Below are 22,543 nucleotides of genomic sequence, written 5' to 3' on the forward strand. Positions count from 1 at the left end.
GCAATGGGAAAGGAAGTTCAAACAAGCGCATACGTTTGCCCTTCAAGAAGCGTGCAACATAATCGATAACAGAAGCGAATTGGGAATTATCCACCGCTGTGTTAGCTGGTGCCGGATTTGTTGACTTAATCGCACAGATATGTATGGTCGATTGTGTCGATTGGAGGGTTGAGCCGAGGATGATTCAATTAGATATTGGTGGTGGGATAGTTCCTGCAAATTAAAATTACACTACACACGGTGTAGTTTGCTTTTGAGGCATGTGCTCTGGGAACGTGCTTGACAACATTGTTCGCAAATATGAGGTGTAGGGCGACGACGACGACGTACGTCAGCTCGCTAATTTCACACTCCACCTCATTTGCAGTTAGTAGGTATGTTGTGTTGGCGTCCTTTGATGTTCAATTCCTTCCTTCCCGTCATTATCATCCGGCAATCGATGTCTGGGTATCATCATGGGTGTAATTAGAGGATTCAGTTCCTATATCTATCTTCAATTGTAGCACCACAAGATTAATCGAAGAATTGACCTCTCCTAACATTTTGCCGCATTTCTATCAAGTTCAACTATTCAATTGGATTATGGGTATAATTGTCAATATACTGTACTGAACAAAAAGACATCTTTCAAACTTTTCCGTTTTATGAATTAAACAGTTCTTATCCCAAAGCAATTTGCAATGGTTCGTACATTTTCAAGAAGGGCAGAGATTTCAGTTGGAAATGTAATGCAATGAAATTTCGAAATTAGGTTTCCCTTCTTCTTACGCCCATGAGTATCACTTCTGATGCATCGCGCTGAAACATCGGAAACTAATCATTCGGCCACGGTTGGACAGCAATACCATCAGTGAGATGGAAACCTGATAGGAGACGAGATGGTCTGAACAGAACGCGTTATCATTATCTACCTAGTTCAGTGGTCTCATATCTGTCGATAATAGGCAGGCTTACAAGGCAGAACGGATAGATTATATGATGGCTTTGATTAAAGTGTTCTTCCCTTTTAATGACCGATTGCTTGGGAAAGGGCCTGAATGAATGAAACAAAGAGAAGGAGAGGAGTACATTCAATAGTTTGTTGTGGAACTCAACAAGGGATGAAAATAGACATATCATCTTTCACATCTGCAAATGGTTCCGAGCAAATGATCGATGACCTTTGGCTGTGATTGGGTTTCATATGCGCGGCAAAACATTCAAACTGACCTGAAGGGTTAGATCCCTCGCCAGAAACGTCAAATTAGAGCGATGATGACGCGTACTGACCGACTCGGTTTGGTTGAGTCATCATCCTCAAGTGCAGCACAAAAAAACGAGGGCTGATCGGTTCGTTTCTCAAGTTAATTCCCTTACCACATTTTTCCATTTTACCAAATTTGTCATGGTTTCGTAAATTGATTTCAGTTTAAGATTAAAAAGAATAGAACCAACAGCACAGTCAAAATATTATTCTTATCTGCCACAGGGCCGACTACAGCAGCCATGAAGTGTGTTACTACGTCACCAGAAGGAGATGTGCATTTATCGCCGCCGCCTTTCGTCGTTGAGTGGATGTAATTTGTATCAAGTTCAACAGCAGCGACTAGAAAGAGCGTGTCAACTAAATCCACTGCGGGCACGTGACTTGCCAAACATTCACAGTGGGCTTGTCACGTGTCCATGCTGGCAGTTTAAGAAGAAGGGGAGAGATAAAGCAGTTTGCAAATTAAAAGTAATCAAAAACATTTTTGGAAGGTAGATTTCAAGGAACATGGTGTAGCACTGGTTCTTAAATCTTTAGAAGCATTGAATAAACGGAATACGTTTTTATATTTAAACGATTATGTCGAATGCGCGAGTGCATCCAACTTACCCTTTCAATCATGGTTTGTTTGAAACCTGTGGGATAATAGAGTACAACCATCTACCTCCCCATTTGTGTTGTCAGCTGATCACCGGTCATCGAAGTTGATGCTCATCAATGTCGCAATCTTTGGCGCTCATCTTAACCAGAGAGTCCGGTTTCTGGGATGAAAAAGTCATTGCAAGTTTTTCGGAATAGCAAATTGAGGATGGTTTGGTCGAGCTTGGTGGTCTAGTGACTACCGTTTCTACTTCATATGCAGAAGGTCCAGGGTTTAATCCCTGGCTCGTCTCTTTCCTCCTAGTTTATATCTTTGCTTCTACTTTTTCTTCTCTTCTCTACTGATACATCTCACGTATATTCAAAGCCATCCCTAGAACCATAAACGCAGTGCTTCCCAAACTGTGCACCGCGGCGCCCTGGTGCGCCGTGAACATTTCTCAGGTGCACCGCAGGCTTTTGAGCCAAAACAAAAAGAACAAACTTTTACTATTCAGAACACGAAACATCTTTTATTCTATTTTTGTTTTGTAATAATTGTCACCTGACACTCATGCCTTTTTATGAAGACTTCTAAAAATGTCACTCAAAGGGGCTTTTCCTCGGTCAAAATTTGTTATAAAAATTATTTCAAAATCTAGGGATGTTTCACGAATGTAATTTCTGATATCCTCATGAAACTTCGAAATTTTTATCAAATTTTTATATTTCAGAGGTTCTGCATATTTTCGTCTAGATTCTGATTTTTTTGGTCTTTTGATGATTTGATGATAGCTAAGTTTTCGATCAAGGGGGGCTGAGGTCCAGCTTGCAATACAAAGTAAATATTTCAAGGACATTTTTGAACCATTGCTTCAATCTCCCCGTCATCACGCTGTCACAAACGCTTCGTGATTCATTTTTACTTACATCACTATCGTAAAACAATTGTGCGAAAAATTGTATGTCAATTTCGTGCTTGATTCTGGAAACCTCTATTTTGTATTTCGTCCTTCTTGCACGAAAACCGAGAAATAACCTGTCACCAGTGACAGGACATTTATATTTTTTTTACAAATTTGGCTAACTTTTTTAATTTAAGAAATTTGGAAGTTTTGTAATTGTCCATAAATTTATTTATTTTTAAAGTTCTGTGAATCTTCAAGCATTTTTTTTTTTTCAATAATAAAATGCATTTTAAGAACCCAAGACCTAAGGGTAGACTTGGCGAGTTTTTGGACAGACGAAGATAAGCAAAAAAGTTCGACAACTCTGAAAATTTCGGTGTTGTTTTGATGCAAATATTTCATTACATAGAAGAATTATAGCTGGTATTTGATAAAACAACGTACTTGATTTGATATCCCACATGCTTGCATTGAAAAACGCATGGTCCGGTCTGACTTAACGCCGTCCAAGTGTTTTAAAATCGAGGTCAAAATGATACAAGATCTTTGAAAAAAGTTGTTGGAGCGCCACGAATTTTTTGAAAAAGCGCCGCGGTATCAAAAAGTTTGGGAACCTCTGCATAAACGGATTGATAGAGCCGTTTCCCTTCCTTCCAACATACACAACACAGTGTGAATCTATCATATAACGCCCACAAATTATGCATCCTAGCGAACTATGCCACTTCACAGTAATCTTTTACACATTCTATTTCTTTACGATTGCCATCCACGCACCAATGCGTGAGCCCTTATGCCAAAAATAAACATTTCCGAACAACACTCCGACATCCGCATGAACTTGTGCAGATGCAGTGAGTTCCGCGGTCTGTTGGCAACAAGCGATGGACTTATCCATCGTCAAGTTCTTGAACACTCGTCATTTTGAAAAGTGTTCAAAAAGTAGCGAACAGTGGTCCGAATTCCGACTACCAATTTTTGAAAAATTATGGTTTCCCGGTTAAAAACGGACGGAATTCTAAAATACCAAATGACAGTTAAAAGGTTTAAAACGACAACTATTTCGAATCCTTGATAAAGATCCAATAAGGATCTAAACGTTGGAGAAAGAAATCAAACCGTAGTTTTTGATTTTTACGAGAAGACTGATACGCCGAAAAGATCCCAAGATCCCAAGACGTTGTACCAAGTGTACAAAGATGCGAATATTGTGAAACGTGTAAAATACGGCAGACTTCAGTGGGCTGAACATGTAGTGTGAATGTCGGAAGAAAGAATAGCGAAAACAATATTCAGCAGAGAACCCGGTAGAGGTATGCGACTGCGTTGGCGGCCGCGAACTCGCTGGCTGCACGCGGTTGAAGAAGATCTACGATCCTTACACTTTCGAGAAAACTGGAGGAACATCGCCCAAGACCGACGAAGATGGTGCTCTACTACACGCTCGGCGTTGGAGTAAAGTTACTTTATAGCCAACAAGGTATCAAGGTAAGGTAAATAATTAGGCTAATGAGCAATCTCCAAGAAGCTACTTAGCTCATCAAAAACCATCCCGAGCAGAAGAGAATAACAACAGCATAACAAAATGCGTTATTTTGGCAAAATAACTGCATAACGGAATTAGTAATTTTCATGTTATTAACATAACATATTGAGTTATAAACTTGGCTGTCATAAGCGGCAAAATAACAAGTCACATAACAAAAATTTGTTCCTGAAAAATCAATTTAATAACATGTTTTGTTAGTGGCAATAACAACTTAATAACAGTGAATTTGGGAATTATTTCAATAACAAATTTTGATATTAAAGAGTTATTATTCGAAAGCAAAATTAGGGTAAAAACTAACTTTTTTTACTCATTTTTGGGTAATTATTTTAAGTGTGTTATTCTATTTTTAGAAAATAACAGGTCACATAAAAAAATTTCGAATTCATTATAAAACTTACAAACATGGACGAGATTTGAACCTCCAATCCTGCTATCGTAAATTTTCAGTCGCCTTTACCAATGAGGCTATCACAGCACTTGCAGTGAGGGACGATAGAAGCTTTACTGGTTCTACGTATTGCCAGTTTCCCCATTCCCCCATTTCATGTTTGCCAGTCGCAGGACAAAAATAGACAGAGATTTGAATGCAAGATCAAACAATGAACCTCTCTCTCTTACCAACAGCGCTATCGCGGTGCGCAGACATGTGCACTGTAACACTAATAACAGTGGTGGCGTTCGCATGGCCCGTCGTCGGCTGTTTCGAAACAAAGAGAACGACGAAAAAGTTGCTAGTCGACTATTTATGATTGAGCTTCGTCATGGGGTGCATTTTGGCGGTGACAAAGATTCTTTCCAGACGGAGATGATTTTTTTTAATTTTTTGTTTTGTTCGCGTTGTGAGAACGGCGATTATACATGTACCTACGTGAGCGAAGGTAAAAGGTAATTATATCATGTGCCGATATGATCTTCTGCAGAAGCTGTTTAGTTTTATTCTGTTTTAGATTATTTTTAGTAAGATATTTATGACATAATGTCAAACAATATATGATCGAATAATAATAGATCGAAAGAAAAAAGTTATAATAGACAAATGCAATCATCATTGAGCAGAATTGTCTGTATAGTTGACATTTTTATTGATTAGAATTATTTAGTAGGTACCATATTTGCTATCTCCACTCTCACTAACATTCATTACTTCGTAATACATAGTCTGTTCGGTACTTTTTGAAGTTATAATTAGAGGTTAGAATAGCAGTACTGTTAAAATGACATATAAATTCAACTAAGTTAACTCAATTTTGAGATAAAAAAAAACTCATTTGCAGATGTATCACTTTTTGAAGGTAAAATTTTACTTAACCTATAAGAATTGGGAATCGTAGAAAAGTGATAGGAATTTGGCACCGTAATGGGACTGGGATATTGAAAGAAGGAAATTAACACAAAGATATCAATAGCTATGATGCTATATTTACCCAAAACTCAAATTATAGCAATGAATAAAATAAAAAATACGGAAGAGTCTGATGAAATTTCTAGAAGTTGCAATGCCTTTATTTTTTACTTCATAATATGAAACAGCAGACAATAAAATAAAGAAGGTAAACTATGTAATGGTTATATCTGCGATGAATTTTCTCCGATTTTAACAATATTGATCTCATGTGATCCAGATTTATTTTTCCATCAACAACAAATCCGACTGAACCGATCTGGTCATCGTGAGTTAAGAAAAAACCCGAATTGCCATACACGTGGAATTTTCCATAGACCAGCTGCAATTGGCTTCTTTAGTGGTGTTGAGATAATTCCATATTCACAATCTACATGCCAAACTGAGCCGACATCCAAATTTTCATGAACTTTGGTGCCCGGGAACCTATTGAAAAATCGATTTAAAGTTTGTATGGGAGTGATTTGTCGAATCACCCCTCGTCGCATTTCGTACTGGGCAGGGACTTTGTTTTGTACACATTACAGCACCTCCATGTCACGTAATATGCCACACCTCTTATCAAATGTGATACCGTAAGCGTACCATACTTTGCGCACCTAGGGCCTAACTTTGCGCACTTTTCAAAAAATCGTTAAATAGTTTTTCTGGTGCATTATGCAAACTTTTTCCCACGGAATACTAGCTAATGATATGGGGCATGCACTTTGTCTCAGTTTGGATGTAATGATAAATGGAGAGGAAGACAAATTGATGAGTGAATATGCAGTTGCTTTCCCTAAAATGCTGTAAATAACGTTGTAGAATGACGTAGGTTTTGTTTCAAAATTTGTTTTAGTTTAGATAGCAATACCATAAAGTATTTGTGCACTCTCAATAATACAATAATAACCAAACTTGTTCCACAACAGAATGTAATATTGAAATGTTATTTAAGGGCTGCATACCAATTGCTTGGTCATAACAAAATAAGATTGTCCAACGAAACATGTTATGGAAACGTAATGCCTTGATAATTCAATAATAACAAAACAAGATATAAAAACAGGTTTTGTGATTTCGTAGTTATTAATTTGATATTCCCCTCTGCTCGGGATCTTATCTGATCTTTTGGTCATTGCTTGAATAGAAAAAAAACTTCCCAAAAAAGGTGCTGAAGGTATGCCAAAAAATACTACTTGAATAATCTCAGAAATAACTCTTCATGGTGTCCCTGAGAAAATTTAATAGCATGTCATGAAGAACTTTTTGAAGAAATCCCAAAAGAAATTTCGATAGGAATTTATTAAAAGAATAATTCTTGGAAAAATTGACGTAGTTTTTGGAAATTTTCGGAGAAATTTCTGTATCAATTTCACAAGGTTTGATTGTGCAGATGTTAAATTCAGGCAAGAAATTGCTAAAGAAAATAGCAAGCATTCCCAAGTAACAAAATTAATTTTATAATGCTTTTGAAGTATTCTTCAATACCTGTTCTTTAAAACCATGCATAAACCAAATTGCTCTGCAACACGACATCAACTCAACCATAAACCCGCCATAAGACCAAAGAGGCCCATCCTAAGATGCTCTTGGAGAGTTGTTTTTAAATTTCTCTTAAAACTTGTTGTACTTCCCAAGTTGTCCTCAAGGCGAATTGCTCTCTCCTTGTAGAATTCTTCAAGTGCACGATAAAACGATAATAAATTTGTCAGTGTTGTTGCTGATGCAGCTTTTATGTCGACAGAAAAGTTTGGTGAATTAAATTGAAATTAAAAACACAATGAAAATGACACATTATTGTAATCGGGATTAATTTATTACACAAATTGGAAATATTTCCGTGGTGTAACAAGGATGCCAAGTGCCAAGCGAAATTCATTGTATATATGTGGCAAGATACTTCCAAAAATTGCAACGCGCTTCCATTATAACGCACTAATAAAATATTTAAAAATATTATTCCTGGTCATGCGTACATTGCTCATGAGTTTTCTCAACATGGCTTCCATTGAAATCTAGGCCGGTGGTCGGCCCATCATCGATGGTTTTAATCAACATCACCATAAGATTGTCTTAAATTTCTTTCAACTCATACCAGAGCTAAAAGCATAACTCAAGAATACTAGGATTTATAACGTTCTCAATGCAGCCTGGTTGGCCTCCATCCAGAACGCCTTAAATTTATTTCATCTTATGCAAGGGTAAGAAGTATTACTCAAGAGTACCCAGGTTTATAACGTTCTTGATATAGGTTTATGCAAACTCCGCCAAGAACGTCATAAAACATGTACGCCAAATTGTAAACAAACAATAAATTATCGCACCGCGGTGGATTTTGTAAATCTCGTCCGATGAATTTATTTATCAGCCCGGTACCGTTGCCAACCAGGCAGACCTTTTTCGATAACCGGCCTTGATGCGGTGCAGTGCCTCATTCCTCCGGTCAGCACTTCCAACAGGTAAGTAGTTGTTGATTTCGAAGATCGATGATTGGAACCCCGATTGCACGGGAATCGACGTCCTGGATGACGATACCCACCTCATTTCGGATGCTGCAACCGGAGGAACTTGGCACTGCACCGCATCGCGGTTGGGTTTCCGGGTAGGTGTTCTTGATTGGCAGCAATAATGGAACGATGAGAATCAAAATCTGATGCTTGAGTTTTTTCTTGTATTTTTCATGTACCAAACTGTTCTTATGCGAGAACAGTTACTCTTGACCAAGAACGGATGATTGAAGATAACTACAAGAACCTTATAAAACTGAAAATAAGTTCAACAGTTCTTGTTGTGTTTATGGTTTTATGAACTGAACCTCAAGTATTCTTGGAGGTGTTTTTAAAACCACATATTGACGAAGAATAGTTGTGCTCAGCTGAGACTCCGATAAGATCAACTAGAATATGCAATGTTCCGATAAAACTATCATAAAAACAAATAAAACCAAATAGAATTAAGATTGTTACTTGGGATTGCATTACTCTTGACTGCAGTATGGAGCTGAGCAGAAACGTCCAACCAGATGCAATTTGCCTATTAAATTTTTCTGGCTGTCCAAAAAGGTCAATAATAAACTTTGCTTATAAAGTTTATCCAAATGAAATTTCTTATGGAATAACGAGAGATAACCAAGTGTAATCGTGCGAGAATATCGAAAGAATCCAAGGAATATTCTTGAAGGAACCTCAGATCCGTATGGGTAAACCTAAAAGTATTTATGAAGGAAATCCAAGAGATAACAAAGAAATATCCATTAAAATACACATTAATATTAAAAAAAACATCCTTTGAAATTATCTTAGAGCAATTTCTAGTGGAATTTCAATTAGAGGAGGACTTCTCTGAGAAACTTCTCTGAGAAAACTTTACAAAAGCCATGATTGTCTGCTTTCACTAATGAAATAACGAACAATAACACAAATTTATAAAATAAAACGGAAGTCGTGAACTTTAACTAACGACCATAATTGTTTATGCATAATTACGTGATGACTTCGATAGAGCTTTTTTTGGTTTCCCTGGAAATCAAATGTTACAATTAAATAAATATGTCGGGTTATACGTCATCAACGACGAACAAAGCATTAAACCTGCCACACCACAATTTATGCTTGCTGGGGCTCAATTGAATGGTTTGTGCTGGCCACCAGTCATCGGAGAACCTTGATTGATGCTGGTCTTGGAGTCAATTAAATGATCAGAGGCTGAACTGCGTGATATCCTGATGAGAAAGGAAATATTAGTGGTTGCCTTTATCCATTTTAGTTTGAAACATCGGTTGATATTGGAACTTCCCAACACTGGCTTAAAACTTAAAATTCCCTTGTGGCCTCATTGAACCCCTTTGAGACACCCAGAAACGCCTCTGAAGCCTCCTTGGGATCCCTTGAAACAGTTTAAGGTAAAAATATACGTTAATAAAATAAAAAAAAACCCTTGAAACATCCCTGCCACTTTTCCTTTGAATTGTTTGCCTATAATGCTTGATTCAGAATTAAAATTCACAATTTTCAATCAGAGTACCGTAAAACGGAGTATCTTTGATAGTGCGACATGCATTGTATAGTTTATCTTATAACTATGATTCCTTCAACCAGCTAAGAAAAAGGCAAACGAATGTAATTTACATTCACAGCGTGAAGAGTTGCCTTCACAGCTCGCTCACGACTTTGTTATACGTTTGCGACCCCAATGTTATTCGGCAAACTTTCAGATAAAACTACAAGGTTAAATTCATCCATACATTGTTTTTCGATAGCATGCTTCTGAACTGAGATAATAGCAGATGAATGTAAATTTTTGCAAATGAATGGTCGCAACCTTGACGTACACCAATACTTTGCATATGAAAGTTCATCTTAGACGTATTTTCATTAAAACCTAGTTTATATACAACTTTTTGGACAAAAATTAAAAATTGTTGATATTTTTGCATTTGTCAACCCCTTCAAACAATCTGCTATACGACTTCGTTTCAACTATGTTTTTCAATTAATGGACTCTAATTCTCAATAGATTTATCATAGTAGATTCCAAATCTGGCCTTGAATCTCTTAACGAAGAGTGTTTTTACGAATTGGAAGCAATTTTGTACATTAGGACAAAAATCTCCATACATCGATAAACGCCTAAAAGTATGTAATGTCCTTGTAATTTCATGTAGATAAATCTGTGTTGTTCAAAATTTGTTAATAAAACATTCAAAAACTACCCAAAAAAAAACTTACCATGAATAGCATGTAATCATATATTGATGTACCGTTAAATATATACTTTTACAAAGATAATGATTTTTGATAGCTAAATTCACTGTGTTTTTCACTCACTACTTCACAAATTCATTTTTTTAAGTAGAATTTAGTAAAAAATCAATGTGTTGATATAAAAAATCTATCCGATATACAGGGGATAGACAAAATGATCGGGACAGGCAAAATTTTCACTTTTCAAAAAATGTTCAACTAGCTGTAACTTTTCGTAAAGCGCATCAAATATTCTCAAATTTTTACTGTAAGTTCGTCAACTAGTTATGTATCAGTGGTCAAAAATTGGGAAAGATCGGGTCATTTTCCACGAAGTTATAAAGATTCTTGAAAAATGTAAAATTATCCGTTAGTCAACTTTGAGCTATTTTATCTCCAGATCTAATAAACCGATTGCAATGAAATTTTGACCATACATGACTTATATAATGAACTCTAGAAAACTTTTGACTAAACTTGAAATTTTCAACAACAGAAAAAATTATAGCGATTTTATTTTTTTCACGATTTTTCAGCAAATTGGTCTATTTTTAATATGTATTCCATTACTTTTTCAAATTGTTGGCGTCTATGTTGTTACTTTCCTTCAGAACACGTTTATATATAAGTCAATTAGAGGAAAATTAAATGAACTATAATTTGTATCTTGAATTTTGAAACGATGTTGATGTTTTTGATAATTTGGTGTTTTATTAGAAAAATAATCCAATTGTTATAATTTTCTTCCGTGTTAAGAATTTCCAGTTAAGTCAACGGTTTTTCGTAGCTCATTACATAAGTCATAAATGGACAAAATTTCATTGCATTCGGTTCATTGAATCCGGAGATATAACAGCTCAAATTTGACTATCGGATAATTTTACCTTTTCCAAGAATTGTTTTAACTTCGTATAGAATGGCCCGATCTTTCCCAAATTTTGACCACTGATACACAACTAGTTGATGAACTTACAGTAAAAATTTGAGAATATTTGATGCACTTTTCGAAAAGTTACAGCTAGTTGAACATTTTTTGAAAAGTGAAAATTTTGCCTGTCCCGATCATTTTGTCTATCCCCATTTTGTATTCAACAAGGCTTCTCTGATCATGTCCATACTCCTAAGACTTCAATCTGTGATGATTTTTCAAGATTTGATGTGTTTTTCAAGGCACTATCAAAGTTACCCCAAAATGAAAATCTCATTTTCGCTCAGATTGCAAACTAAAAGTCACCTAAAATATTTAGGACTATCCAATCTTTCAATTGCAATTGATAACTGACACCCCAGTACCTGTTTTAAAAATATAAAACTAGGGGGAATACTGTTACATGGAAATTATTAAGAAAATTCGCTGAAAAACTATCAAAGTTACCCCGTTTTACGGTACATTAAACTCCATTTCCTGCAATAAATCCAAAATTTTTCCACTTAGTTTTTTTAGAGAACGATTTCGAACTTGTACGAAACATTTTGGTTATCGATAGAAGCTCATGACTTTCGTTATTATTATTTCGTAGGGTATTGGTTCACTTATTAAGCATGTGGCTCCCATTTTCACCCTACGAAAAACTAAGGATTGAAGCGCTGTTTGTCTTGTTTCTTATTTATGTATTTTTGTTAGAAGTGAGCACCCATGAAAACGACAAGATCGGAATCAATCGGTGACGCAATCGCTTGTTTTCGAATAGGATCAATATGGGAGCGTGAGATTACTGGTGGCACATATACCCTTTTAGTTTGTAAAGGGATATCCCCATAAACCCAAACCAAGGGTCGAAACGTCGGATGAAATAGTATCACCCCGCTTATAACTTATCCAGACCGAAAAGCCAACCATAGAGGGATAACTCTGCCAATCCGTCGGTCGTTTCCACAATAAACTTTAGTTTTTAGTAATTGAAGACATTCTCACTATAATTAAAATCGCTTCCATCCGTACTCGAAAAACATCCCAGCGGTGTCAACTTGCTGAAACCATTCAAGTGCATTTTGACATTCGTTTCTCTAAGCCATAAAACAACCACTTCAGTCACGACTTTTACATTTTCGAACAAACCATACCGCGCTCCACATGTGCCAAACAGGCGAACAACATACATACAACGTAATCCCTCTTCCTGTGAACGAGGAAATTGAGAAATCTAGCCGTAAACAGTCACTTTCCGTAATAAATTGAAGGGTGCATTAACTTCCCATACTCCCTCACGCAGCATCTTCGTCGTCGCCGTTCCAAACCACTCAACACCATTAGACGACTCCGACTCACCGTATCCTTCTAAATCGCATCCACCCTCACACATTTCGGTTTAGGAAGCACGGGAAGCTGAAATCCTTCTCCGTAATATCCGGAGCACCGAAACTAAACAACCATAAATAATCGCCCGAAAATGGAGGAGGGAGAAACCGTCCTCCGTAGTCCGTACAGAGCGGCCTCTAAAGTAATCATCACTAATCACGGCAACAGCAGCAGCAGTAACGACAGCAGTAAGCAATCAGTCAGTCAGCCTTCGCCAGTCAGTCGGTGAGCTGATCTGATGCTGAGGAGATGCAGTTTTCGTCGATATGGAACCCCAAATTTTGTGCGGGCAGTGCACGAGGGGAATCAATGTAAAACGCGCCTTTCGCTATTCGAAACAAATTTCTACTCGCTTAGGAATTGCAGTTATTTTTTCTTCTTGCATAGGTAACTTGAGGCTAGTACCTACTAAGTTGCTCTTTTAAGAACGCTTCCCACCCTTCTCCCCTCCAATCCGATAGGAAGGGACACTTCTACTACTAGAAATGCGAGGACACATTTGCCAGCGGCTCTCCGATGTGGTTCGCCTGTTGTTGTTTGGAAATTATTAGGGTGAAAAGGGGTCGCTCCAGCCACCCTGTCGAAAATTGATTCAATCCGTTTTTGGCCGAAAGTGATCCGATTTTGCTTAATTGATTTCGATTAATCAAGTGTCGTTGCTCGGTACATTCAGGGATTCTTCCATATTTGAGCGGGTCTCGATGTGATGGTAGATGCGTGAACCAGATCGACGGCGGAGAAGCTCGCATTGATCTTGATTTGATGTCGATGCATAGCTCGGACTTTGTATACAAAGTGCATCGCACTGAGAGTCAGTAGAATGGAAACTCGATGCATTGCTATTTGTGTACATAGTAGCCTATAAATGCACCTTTATTTGGTTTATTTGGATTCCGATTTTAGAATTATGAGCTGTACTTAATTGAGTCGTAAACTGCTCTCTATGAGCGGTGTGCGGTGCATCAAGTTCGACCGCGTGGATTAACTCATGAGGGTGCAACAGTTTATTGCTCTGGAGCGTAGGTAACGGACTGCAGTTTCAAAAAGATGTGCCGCTATGTGTGGAAGAAAACGTAGGAACATGTGTTCGATTGTGCATTTCGAACCGAATGTGTCCTCGATGATGATGTAAAACGAAGGAAACGAAGTTAAGCAGTTTACGACCGTGCCTGATCTTGAAAATCCGTTTGGCATTAGATAGTTCACTATTGAAGTGAGCTTCCATAAAAACTCAACAAAGTAAAATCACAGACAAACAGACGTATCACTTGGAACAAAGTGCGATTAAAATCATCGTCACAAAAGCATAATCGCCCAATGCTAATTACGCTGTGTTTCACAAACCCACTGAGTAGATAGTGGCGGTAGTGAGCAAACGTCAAACACGAGCAAAAACGATGCGAGCGCCATGAGCGAGAGATTTGTTAACTACAAAATATTTAAATATGTTACGGGTATTTTCGGCTTTCAGTCTTCGCGTAATCATAAACGGATTTATGCTCTACACCTGACGTTTCGGCTACATGTATTGAGCCTTTTTCGAAGGATAGATAATCAATAGTCCATTAAAAAGAGAAACCACAGACCACAAACAGACGTAACACTCTAATCATTCCCATCGTACACCGATTTAACGATCAATTTCTAAATTTGAAAGTTGATCAACTACCCGCCCGTGGCGCTCGCATCGGTTTTGTTCGAGTTTGACGTTTGCTCACTACCGCCGCCTAGTTCACGGTTTGCTAAATTCAGTATTTTTAGCATTGGGCGAATATGTTCCCGTGACTACGTTTTGAATCGAAAAATGTTCGGAGTGTTACGTCTGTTTGTCTGTGGAGAAACCATGGGAAGTGGATAGGGTGAGACGTCTGTTTGTCTGTGATAAAATCTTCAATATTGTTCAAATGCTTGCTATTATTGGAACAATATGTTTAGACTTATTGTCCATTTTTTCCCAAAAATATATTATATAAAATTGCAATAGTAAAACATTTTTATTTGCATCTTTTTCAGATATTACATTTATCCATTGCTTCTTCCCTAACTCAAAAGTTTTCAAAAGATTGTGTATAATGTTCTTCTCTTTGTCTTTTTTTCTTCTCTTTTATGGAAATTACCCAGCCAATCAGTCATCGTATAAGATGCTGCATATAAGATGTTAAAGTGGAGGCGATATGCGTACATTTACATGCGGCTAAATGGAGGCAGGCATGCATGTGGCCTCCAATTTATCATCTTATGCTGCATCTTATACGATTACTGGTTGTCTGGGTAAGCCACTGCGTCCAATAAGCTGTACTTTGTAGCATAGTTTTGTCTTAAACTTTGCTAAATAAAATAAGAATTGAGTAGTGTGCGGTAGTTCTAGTTCGGCAGCAGCAAAGCATCGCGCGCTGGCTTTGCTAGATTTTTGCGATTTTTTCTCTGCGGGCTCCGACGAGAGTGAGTTTTTGGAGGCAAAGTGTACAGGCCGCGTTTTCATTCGGTCGTCGTCGTCTATTTGACTGCTCATCTTCGTACGGGGCGATTTAGTGAGTTTTTGGTGGCAAAGTGTACAGGCCGCGTTTTCATTCGGATCGTCCGCGTGCACGTCGTCGTCGTCGTCGTCGTCGTCTATTTGACTGCTCATCTTCGTACGGGGCGATTTATGATACGATAATGCAACAAACAACATTTTTTGCGATTTTAGTCAACAGACATTGAAATGTTCGTCACGTCAAGTGTCGGCCCAAGTTCCAAAGCCACGTTGGTTCAAATCACTTTATTTTCTCTTTCGTTAATTTTTGCACTTCGAAAACTATCTGAATGGTTCGTCATCTTCGATGTCGGCATGTGTTTTGTTTTAGCCCAAATGAAAATAAGTGGTTTGATATTAATAGGGTTGCATGAATCACTCCACTTACCAAAGTGAACTCATATCATGCGCCCTTTCCCCTCCCCACTAACAAAAAGTCCTTCCCATGACAGACGTGGAGACGCAGAGGTGATCTCGGTCTTTAGTAAGCAACGCACGTCATAATAACATCCCTTTCCTTCCTCGATGACCGTAAGGACGTGGCCGGCGCCGTTATTGACCTAATAAAGTTTGGAATTCTCGAAGATGCACATTGAGGACGGTAAGCTACTCCCAAGCTCCGTCTGTTGGTTCCTTGTGCAACTTCGATTGTTCTGGTCAATCACGGAGTAGCAACTACGAATAGTACGGTCATCTATGCTCATGCTCATGCTCAACTTTGCTAAATAAAATAAGAATTGCTAAATTATACTCACTCCGTGAGAATCGCCCCCATTGCACGGTAGTTGAAATCGCGAAAAACACGATCGTGGGCATTTTTAGTGTGAAAATGTAAAAATACAGACTCCTACTACACGGTTGGTTTGGGGGTGCAGTAGGAATCCATGTTGTGGGAATCACTGAGCTTATGGGATTTCGCCTTATTGGGAGTGTGAGCGAATATCTCAGGCGTATTACAAGATAGCACCATACTTTCTTTAGCAAAGTTGTAGTACTAGAATAGATCTACCACACCATGCCAACTATCATCCAATTAGTTGGAAATTTGCCCGATAGAGGCGCTATGTAAATGTGGTTGCTATGTACACTAGGGCAGTTCAGACTTCAAACATGTTCATAGTATGGGTGTTCGCTTCTTGCACACCTTGCATGACATCGTGTGTGAAAATGCGCATGCGAGTGGGAATTTGCTTAATATCTTTTTTGTCGATTGTCGAAATAAGTTCCGGTCTTAAGCAATATTTATCATTGAGATCAGATGAATTCAAGTTGATTTTGACCCTTTGACTTTATCCATCTGTTAATGCTCTACAACGCGGAGAACTTTTTTTGAAAATTCTCCATAGTAGTTTCCATACAAACTATTTTGCTCTTGGGCAACCAATAAATCACCACCGAAATGACTGAAAATTTGACAGGACTCTAGTTTTGCGCCAAGAATTGTAATGAGTACATGGGAGCTTCGAATTTTCAACATGTTTGAAATCTGAACTGCACTAATGTACACTCGCCAGTAGAAGCACTCATAAATTATCACATGGGATATCTCCAGATCTACTTTATTTGGAACAATGCTGTCTTCGGCAAAGTTATTCAGTAGGACAAAAACAATCTGGTGATTCAACAATTAGTTTGTGATTTCGCCGCCAGATGGCGCTAGTTGTCAACTAAAATTTCAAACTCCGCTATCTCGAGATCCAGAGCAGATAGAAAAGTGTCGTCTTCGGCAAAGTTCTTCAAGAAGTCAAGAACTATTTGGTGATTCAACAACAAGTTTGTGATTTCGCCGCCAGGTGGCGCTAGTTGTCAAGTAAAGCTTCAAACTCCGCATTTGCACCCTGAGAACTCCAATTCTGCCTTTGCCCAGACCAGGAATTTGGGGTCAAGGCTGGTTCTTCCCAGCCCATATAGCCGAGGCGGTAAACGCACGGGTATTCAGCATGACCATGCTGAGGGTGACGGGTTCGATTTCCGGTCGGTCCAGGATCTTTTCGTAAAGGAAATTTCCTTGTCTTCCTTGGGCATAGAGTATCTTCGTGCCTGCCACACGATATACGCATGAAAAATGGTCATTGGCAGAGGAAGCTCTCAGTTAATAACTGTGGAAGTGCTCATAGAACACTAGGCTGAGAGGCAGTCTTTGTCCCAATGAGGACGTTACGCCAAGAAGAGAGAGAGAGAGCTGGTTCTTCCCAGGATCGCACATTATTCCCGGGATCGATAAGTTTCTCTTTTGTTCAGTTATTTCCAGGAATGGACAGTAAACTTCAAAATTTAATTGAACCCAATGCAAAAATATGCACCGAAAATCAAAACTTTGCGCGCCGTATTTGAATCAGTTGTGGTCTTGAAAGTGTCATTGAGCAAAGGAGCCATGGAAAATATCGACTCATGGAACATCGACTCATGGAGGTTCGACTGTATGTTCGCACTTAAGCGAATATTGTTGTTATCCAATTCATTACCAATTTCCCCTATTTTTTCCCCCTTTTTAATTATCCCAGCGGCGAAATCACCATTTAACTAATGAATCATCAGGTAGCTCTTGACTTCCTGAAGAACTTTGCCGAAAATGACCTAGTTCTATCTGCTCTGGATCCCGAGTTAGAGAAGTTTTAAACATTACTTGACAACAAGCGCCACCTGGCGGCGAAATCACAAACTTGTTGTGGAATCACCAAATAGTTCTTGACTTCCTAAAGAACTTTGCCGAAGACGGCACTATTCTATCTGCTCCAGATAGAGAAGTTTGAGACTTTACTTGACGACTTGCGCCACCTAGCGGCGAAATTACCAACTCATTGCTGAATCACCAGATTGCTCTTGACTTCCTGAAGAACTTTGCCGTAGACGGCACTTTTCTATCTGCCCTGGATATCGAGATAGCGGAGTTTGAAGCTTTACTTGACAACTAGCGCCACCTAGCGGCGAAATCACAAACTTGTTGTTGAATCACCAAATAGCTCTTGACTTCCTAAAGAACTTTGCCGAAGATGGCGCTATTCTATCTGCTCTGGATCTCCAGATAGAGAAGTTTGAGACTTTACTTGACGACTAGCGCCAACTAGCGGCGAAATAGCCAACTAATTGTTGAATCATCAGATTGCTCTTGACTTCCTGAAGAACTTTGCCGAAGACGGCACTTTTGTATCTGCTCTGGATCTCGAGATAGCGGAGTTTGAAATTTTAGATGACAACTAGCGCCACGTAGCAGTGATATCACAAACCAATTGTTGAATCACCAGATTTTTTTTGACCTACTGAACAACTTTGCCGAAGACAGCATTGTTCCAAATAAAGTAGATCTTGAGATATCGCATGTGATAACTTATGAGTGCTTCCACTGGCGAGTGTACATAGCAACCACTTCTACAAAGCGCCTCTATTGGCCAAATTGCCAACTAATCGGATGATAGTTGGCATGGTGCGGAAGATCTAATCTAGTACTGCAACTTTGCCAAAGAAAGTATGGTGCTATCTTGTAATACGCCTGAGATATTCGCTCACACCCCCAATTAGGCGAAATCCCATAAGCTCAGTGATTCCCACAACACGGACTGTCGTGTAATGGAAATCCGTGTAATAGGTGACCGTCACGCAACTAAAAAACCTTAGGATATTCATAACTTTTTTGCCATAATTAAACTATATGAATGCCATGAGGAAAATCTTATGAAAACTCATTTTCATAAGATTTTCGTATGACATGCCGTAAGGATAACTTATGAAAACTAGTTTTCATAAGGTATTCTTATGGCATCCATACAGTTGAGTTATGGCAAAAAATCATAAGGTATTTTGATGAATTTTGTTAGTTTTTTTTTTTCGTTGAGTGGTGAAGACGGGAGCCATGTAGTAGGAGTCTAGACTGTAATATAATGTGAAGTGCTGTAAAATTGTTACATATTTTTAGGAGCAACTTTTGATAAGTTTACTCATAAGTTAGATAAAACATTTATTTTCTACATATATAAGCCACGATAACTAAATGGTGATGGAGTCTCCAGTTAGCCTAGTGGTTAAGGCTGTGGATCGCCAATCAATGTACAAATTCATGCAATGACAGGCAAAGAAAGCCCTTCAATTAATAACTGTGGAAGTGCTCAAAGAACACTAAGTTGAAGCGAGGCAGGCTTAGTTCCAATGCAAACGTCGAGCCATAAAGAAGAAGAAAAAGAAACAAACAAACTTTGAAATCTAAAATAAGCTGATAATTTCAAGAAATTGTTGAGATTTCCGAGAAACAATTGGAAATTTTGAAGCAACTTGTGGAATTTTGAAACTGTTCCAATTTCCAAAACATGCTGTGGGTTCCAAGAAAAACAACATTTTGGCCTGGTCTAGTGTAGTATAAATTACTTTAGCAAATTGTGAGAGAACACTATAAAAAGATAAAACTTCCGGCTGCTACATTTTTTCTCAAAATTTTTGAAAATTTGAATTTTGATTAAACCATAGAAAAGAGCAATATTCAAATTGCATCAGAATCCGTTTTTTTTTTCAAGAACTCTACCAGGAATTTATCGAGGAATTCTTGCTGAGATTTTCGCATGGATTCATCCAGGAATTCCTCCAGGGATTTTTGTAGAAGTTTCTCCAGAGACTCCCGAAGGAATTCTTCCAGAAATTCTTCAAAGAAATACTCCAGCAATTCCTCCAGCGATTTCTCCAGGAACTCTTGCTGAGATTCTTGCAGGGATTCTTCCAGGAATTCCTCCGGGCATTTCTACAGAAATTCCTCCAGGGATTCCTGAAGGAATTTTTTCAAGGGATTCCTCCGGGGACTACACAGGGATTCTTCCAGGGACCCTCCCTGGCATTCGCCACCATAAATTCTGCCTGAAATTCCTCCAGAAAATCCTTCAGGAACTCCTCCAAGAACTTCAAGGATTCTCCGAGAACTTCAAGAAAGCTCCACCATGCTGGGGTTCCTCCAAGGATTTCACCAAGAGCTCCACCAGGATTTATCCAGGAATTGCTTGGTGAGATTCCTGCATGGATTCTTTAAGGAATACTCTCTGGTATTTCTCACTGGATCTCTCCAGGAATTCCTCCGGCAATGCCTCCGGGAATTCCTCCAGGAATTGCATCAGAGATTTCTCCGGGAATTCCTCTAGGGTTTCCTTCACGAGTTCTACGACGAATTATTCCAGGGTTCCATCCAGAAATTCTACTAAGAACTCGAAAAGGAATTTCACCAGGACCACTATTTTTTTTTTAGAATTCCCTCCAGGGATTCCTCCAGGGATTCTTCTGGGGATTTCCCCAGGAATTCGATTAGGAATTCTCAAGGAGTACTACAAGGATTCCTGCAGGGATCCTCCCTGGGATTCTTCCAAGGATACTTCCAGGCATTCCACACTGATTTTTCTTGGAATTTCTCCAGTATTTCCTCCTGAAATCTGCTAAGGGTTTCCTCTAGGAGATCTTCCAAGATCTTCATCATGGATTTCTCCAGAAAATTTTCTGTGAATTCCTCAAGAGATTTTTCCAGGAATCGTTTCAACGTTTTCTCCAAAAAAAATCACCAGAAATTAATCCAGGAATTCCACAACGAAGATATTGCTTGCTGGGATTTCTGCAGGGATTCTTCTAGGAATTGTTCCAGTGATTTCCACAAAGATCCCTCCAGGAATTTCCGAAGGGTTTCTTCCAGAGAGTTTCCTCCAGAGATTTTTCTAGGAATTCCACCAAAGAAACGTCCAGGAATTCCAGAAATTTCTCCGAGGATTCCTTAAAGGATTTCTCCAAGAATTCATCCGGGAATTACTACATGGATTGCACCAGGTATTCTTTCAAGGATTTTTTCTGGCATTCCACCGTGGACTCTTTCTGAAATTTCAAGAATTTTCTTCGGGAATTTCTCCAAGAACTCAATGAAGGGATTTCTCCAAGAATTTCTTCAAAGATTCCTCCAGGGATTCCTCCGGGAGTTATACCAGGGATTTCTCCAGGAAGTCCTCCAAGGGTTACTGCAGGATTTTCCCCGGAAATTCCTCTAGCAGTTTCTCCAGGTATTCCTTCTGGAATTTCTCCAGTGATTCCTCCAATACTTCAACCATGGATTCCCTTAAAAGTTTTTGTTGAAGATTCTTCTAGGAATTCCTTCGGGGATTCATCCAAGAATTCCTTCGGAGATTTGGCCTGGAATTCCTTTAGAGATTCCTCCTAGAATTTCTCCAACAAGAATTCCTTCTTGTGGGATTCCTGCTGGAATTCCTCCTCAGGGGATTTTTTGGGGATTCCTGGAGAAATCTTCGGAATAATTCCTAGAGGCCATGGAGTAATTCTTGCAGGAATCCCCGGAAGAAATCCAGGAGGAATTTTCGGAAAAATTCCAGGAGAAATCCTCAGAGGAATTCCTGGAAGTATCTTCAAAGAAATTCCTGGAGAAATCCCCAGATAAATTCCTGGAGGAATTCCGGCAGAAATTTCTAGAGAAATCCCAGAAGAGATTCCTGGAGAAATCCCCGGAGGAATTCCTGGGGTTATCACCGAAGACCGAAGAAATGCCTTTAAGAATCTTAAGAGGAATTACTCGAGGAAACGACGAAAACGTATGGTTTCTCAGTCCAAGTTTACCACGTCAACCAACGTTGCCTATCACCATTCCAAATTCATCGTTATGACACTGCAGGAACTTTCCTGAGCAGTAGCCAGTTGTATGAATAATATTAACATAAATCATATCGAAGCACTTGCGCTACCCAATTGAATTATAGTTTTCCACAGTGATTTTCCTTGCAAAAACGAAAGGGTACCTTTTTTCTCGACCACATCATTCCGGCAAAGAAAGAAAGAACCCATCGACGGCGGTGGCAGTCGTTTGAGGATTCCTCATCCGCTTGGGATAGCACACATATATTTGAGTTTTCCAATCAGAGCTGCACAAAAGGGGTATACCCTCACTTTTCTTTCATTCTTATCCAGTAACTTGATATTGAATTTCTGCTTCCACTCACTGTTCAAATATTAATCGATCATATGTATGCATTGTACGAGATTCAATTTATTCGATTTTCTGTATATATTTTAACGGGAGAGCTTAGAACATGGCGCGGCGTAGGGCTAGTGTGAGCGTGATGAGCTTTCATCATAATCTAGCTGCGTTGAATATTTGAAATTGCTGGATTTCATTCTCCAATGGGATGAATAAAAATAATTGATGTTGAAGAAATAAGAATGTATTCATACAATATTAAAAGTAAGCTGCTGTTCAGCCTTTAGGAACAACTTTTATATGTTTCTTATACTTACTGTTCGTGCAACATCATCACTGTAACAAAGTGTCATTTCAAAGCCAATCTTAATCTCCTAG

The sequence above is a fragment of the Aedes albopictus genome, chromosome 2 (assembly GCF_035046485.1).
Source record: "Aedes albopictus strain Foshan chromosome 2, AalbF5, whole genome shotgun sequence".
Classification (NCBI taxonomy): domain Eukaryota; kingdom Metazoa; phylum Arthropoda; class Insecta; order Diptera; family Culicidae; genus Aedes; species Aedes albopictus.